We start from the raw sequence: 5,191 nt of genomic DNA, 5'->3' as shown, positions 1-5,191 counted from the left end.
CTAGATCTTCTCTGTCGCCGCCCTTCCGCAGCTCCGACGACCCCTAGCGCCGCTAGATCGAAGCATTGCTTCCATTGAGAGCATGCACGGGATCGAGAATTTTTTTGGTTTTTGAAATTAATAGTAGTAGCGCGGGTCGCACCCACGCTACTACTAACACACGTAGTAGTAGGGCGCACCCACGCTACTACTACAAGTTAGCTGTAGCGCCGTAGTAGTAGCGTGGGTGCCCGCGCTACTACTAGCTATTTAACGCGCGCTACTACTAGGCTTTTCCCTGGTAGTGCTGGTAGGCTGGGGATACTACTGTTCTTCTAACCATAGGTTCGTTCGCATGGTCACATGTAATAGTTGCATGATTTACTTCGGTGATTTGAAAAGTATGATACGTCCCCAAACCTTGTTTGGAGAATTAATTTGATTGCCTAGTTGATTGACAGGAAAACTAATTTAATTGCCTAGATGATTTGTCAATGATGGAATATCATTTTGACAGCCTAGCTGATTGAGAGGAAATAGTTTGTTTAGAGAATAAACACCCTCAATTGCTTTTTCAAACAAGTTATTCTTTTAGACATAGCAAACAAGTGCTGAACATTGGAGATTTCTGCATAGTGAAGATGGTGTGCTCTTAATTACAAACAACACTTACTCATGAGATACCGGTATAATCTTGTCAAAGCCACAAAAGATGTATCTAGCTAATTTTGTGGTTTTCATGTTGAAAGGAATTTTGGTATATCAATTTGTGCAATTATTAGGTTTATGTTTAGTTTTAGGTTAAAATGTACAATTAATATGAATGTTAATAGCAATGACCAATAAGCATTAGCAGCTTGTTCCTCTGAATCTCCAATGCACGAAGGCATCAATGAAAATTTCAGCACCAAGCAACAATGTGGCTTATGTCAGCACCTCTATTGAACCTATTTAAGTGTTTTCTTTTAGCTCTGATGGGCCAGGTGGCGGGTCCACCCACTATCTTCTAGTATATCTAAATAGCTCGCCTCCACTAAACTATTTGTCTAAATATGCAAGCATGTCATGTAAGTACGCAACATGCACGGGAAAAGTTCCACTGCAACATGCAATCATGCGTTTGAAAAAAACTCATCTCAACATGCAAACATGCATGCGAATTTTGAATTTATTATGCTATTTATATTAATACATTTTTTGTACAACTGTACATTAATTAAAATACAATAAATCGTATTCCCTCCATTCCAAAATATAGTGCTTCCTCTATTCACATGCTTCAACTTTGACAATAAATTTAACCAACGAGACCCACTGCGATGGGAGCAAAAGTTATACCAGTGAATTCATATTCAAAAGAAGTTTTCAATTATATAGTTTTGTCTCCCGTCGCAGTCGGTCTCATTGGTTAAATTTATGGTCAAAGTTGGACCCTGAAAAGCGCGTGCGCACTATATTTTGGAATGGAGGGAGAATGGCTTATTTGTTTACTTCTCATATTATTACTCTTAATATTCATCTTCCACAAAACCAAATCTTATTGAAATATATTAAAATATATTCCCACAATGACATGTGGAATATCCTCTAGTTCTTTTTTTTGAATTTCTTGGATTGCTTACCACATACTATGTCACATGGTTGGAATATCCTCTAGTTTGTATAAAAACCAAACGATACATGGAGTACCAACTAAATTCATCTTGCCAGGTCGCTTGGGGGAAGGATAATGAGGCAAACTCGGGGCCTCTATAATGGTCTCCATGTGGCTCGAGCTCTAAAGATCATTTCTGAGTTCAACTTCTCATCTGCCCCTGAGAATCTATTGGGCTTTTTGTGACTTTGTCACTACGGCCGAATGGGCAGCAAAATAGAAGGTATGCTGTAATAACTTTCCTTGGAGAATGACCATTTAAGATACTAAGAAAACAAATAACAAAAAACTCACTAAAAATTCAAAATGATCTAATTGGTTAACCCAAAAGAATAACAATTTACCTTGTATACAGCAAAATTCTGTAGGAACAAAACAATATAATTATGATATCAATATCAGCAATTAAAGAATTATAGGATCTCCATATTGTTGTACAAACAAATTTCAAAGGGGAGGCTGAAAAACAAAAAGCCACAGTGCAATAGAAAGAGAAAATCATATTTGAAAACAACATTACACGAGGTAATCAAAATTAACATCAATGGGCACATGAGGAAGTTGTGAGCTTATTCTCAATCTCAAGTAGTTAAAAACTTGCGATGAAGTGAACGGGTCAGTAGGATTAGTATGAGTTGACGGCGCCACATTTTTCCTGATCTCACCATTGGCACTGGTCTTGACTTCGATAGCACCCATCCTTACCATCGCTGCCTTGAACTTCTCCTCCCACACACCATTGTCGTTGGCATTGGCACGCAATGCCACACTTGTATCATCTAATGTCATGAGCATGGAATCCAACATGAAGAGCACATCATGGCTAAACATATTATTGTAGTACTTGTTATCGATCTTGTTAGGGGTCTTGACATCTTGCACCACCATGTTGTCACTTCCTATGTCTGGCCTGCATTGCTCCAGGAGAGAGCTCATTAGTGTGGGGTCCATGTCAGAGGTGCTTGCGTTGAGGTAGTCGAAGAAGGATGAGGAGAAGGAGGAGGAATGGGACATTCCAATGGCGTGTGCACTAGAGAGGGTGACCATCTCGTCGGCAATCAGCCTCTTGGAGGCAAATTTGGAGCTGGTCAGTGATGCGAAGGGAGGGGGCAAGTTGGAGAGTGTCAGATTCATGAAGGAAACAAGTCCATCATAATGGCCTACTGGTGTGCCGAAGAAGACAATCTTGTACTTGAGGAAGTAGGTGGCATCACGCCCAGCGAAGGCCATGACATCGACGCATGAGATGATGTTGATCCCGTACTCCTTCTTGATTCTAGCCTTGGTGACAGAGTGAAATCCGGTAGGGATAGGGTGTGCTGAGCTAAGTGTCTCGACGTGATGGTAATAGGGGCACAAGTTCTTAGCCAGGTTCGGGTTATGCTAGGAGATAAAACCCTATGTCATGGGTGTGTTTGTATTAATTTGGGACGGAATGCAGAGTACAGGTGATCTACTACGAGATCGTTGTGTGTCGTGTATGAGCCCCAGCCCTCGGTTTATATAGGTACTGGGATGTAGGGTTACATCCTAGTTGGTTACTCACAAGGCGAACGTGTTATAGACGACTTCTAATGTCTTGGACTATACGTCAAGTCTTCAGGAACCTTCCTTTCATATGCCATGGGCGGCCTCGATGTGGCCCACTGGTGAATTGATATGGGGGTCCTCGACCTGGCCCAACTGGCCGAAAAACGACGTGGTGAGAGATCCCCTAGCCAGGCCACCATCGGTAGCCATTGAAGCGGTCTGCAAGTCCCAGATGCTCCTCGGTTTTTCTGAGCTATTCTTCATTCGTCGGTCGTTAGTGTTGAAAACTGGTTCAACTAGTCCTCCCATATCCAATTTCTTGATCGTCTAATTGTAACTAGTCCTCCCGTATCCAATTTCTTGATCGTCTAATTGTAACAGAGGAGTTTTTAGGCGCACCTCGGTTTCCGCCAAGCCCTTTACACTTCGGAAATGTTAACGCCCACACGTGTGGGCGTTTGCACATCACCCACCCGCCTCCATCACCACTCATTTTGCCACGTATGAATAGATGACATCAGCAGATTTTTTTTTAATTTTCGGCTTAAAAATGTTGTATTTCCTAAATGAAAAAGCGAACTAAAAATCTGTTTTCACCATTAAATCCGTCTCGACGAGATCTTCAAAACTAGACCCCATCTTAATATGTTTCGACGATTTTTTTTTGCCAGAAGTTGCCACGATGTTTACACTGCAGTTGCCATAGGGCTTAAACTAAAGTTGCCATGTGGCAATTTTAGTTTGTAGATCATGGCAATTTTAGTATTTTGATGATGGCAACTCCAGTACTTTGACCATGAAAATTATTTTTTGTATGAACCATGGAAATTTTACGTGCATGTATCATGGCAATTTTAGTTTATGGTTCATGGCAAGTCTAGTTTCTTAATTTCCCGTTTTATAAATGTCAAAATTTACTTTTAAATGTAGAAGAAAATAGCTAAAACATATCATGGCAACTTCAGTGTAAACATCATGGCAATTCATATGCAATAGACATGGCAACTTTTAATCCAAAAAAAATTCATCAAAACATATCAACATGGGATCCAGTTTCGAAGATCTCATCATGAGGGATTTAATGGTGAAAACGGATTTTCAATCGAATTTTTCGTTTAAGAGATAAAACATTTTAAAAACTGAAAATCCAAAAAGATTCCTGCATGCATGCATGCGATGACGTGGCAATATGTTTACATTAGAGACTTGTGGTGCGTCTCCCTTCCTACCACACGTGTGGCAGTTAGCGCGACCCACACACTTTTCTGCCGATATAGATGTTGAAAATCTTCCCGCGTAGTCATTTCTTAACCATGAATCATTCCCGCGAGTAGCTTGTCATGATGGCCCGTCCTGGCTCTGACAGCACAGACCGATCCCATCCGTCAGCCCACGTGGCTATGAGATGGCCATGTATTGGTAGTCAACATAATGTATGTACGTGGGTCAGGGGGCCATCTTTTTCACGTCTTATCTAAAAAGTGATCGTGCGCCTCGATATAGTAATTAATAAACCGCCCCCTTGATTCCCGTGCATACCACATGGGAAACGGCGGAATTAATGCATGCCTCGTAGCTAGGTCGCGACGCCACAACTTCACACATAGCTCTTGTATAAAAGGCGGACCTCTTTGAGGGGGGGGGGAGTTTAAACCCTCGGGCCATCCTCCTCTTTCTCCTCTTCCTCGAGCTGCACCTTTTCAATCTTTCTTTCGTGCCCCTTCGTCACCTTGACCCTGATGGATCAGAACTGGGCAGAGCCCCAGCCGGCTGCTGCCACAAGTCGAAGCCCCCGACATGTCCACCCCTCCGTGCAACGTACGAGTCACCACGGCCCCGCCGCTAAGCCTGCCCAAGTGTCAACGCGCCCCAGACCAGCGTTGTGCGACAACTCAAGTTTGCCGGCCCACGTCGATCCCCACCGAGCGGGGAGAAGAAACAACCCCGCCACCACCTACATCGACCAGGCTTTGCCTGGCCACACAGACCGGTGGTGGAGAGGAAGGAGGGAGGGGAATGCGGCCTGGA

The 5,191-nt window shown here is 42.8% G+C and overlaps 1 pseudogene; it reads right to left on the bottom strand.

Annotated features, from left to right (window-relative positions):
• Positions 1 to 2,258: 2,258 nt before the first annotated feature.
• On the bottom strand, positions 2,259 to 2,914 carry LOC123176453 (peroxidase 2-like; annotated as a pseudogene).
• Positions 2,915 to 5,191: the final 2,277 nt, after the last annotated feature.

Source organism: Triticum aestivum, unplaced genomic scaffold, assembly GCF_018294505.1.
Source record: "Triticum aestivum cultivar Chinese Spring unplaced genomic scaffold, IWGSC CS RefSeq v2.1 scaffold19646, whole genome shotgun sequence".
Taxonomy (NCBI): domain Eukaryota; kingdom Viridiplantae; phylum Streptophyta; class Magnoliopsida; order Poales; family Poaceae; genus Triticum; species Triticum aestivum.
Note: the sequence above shows the minus strand (reverse complement) of the source record. Positions and strands in the feature narration are given on the sequence as shown.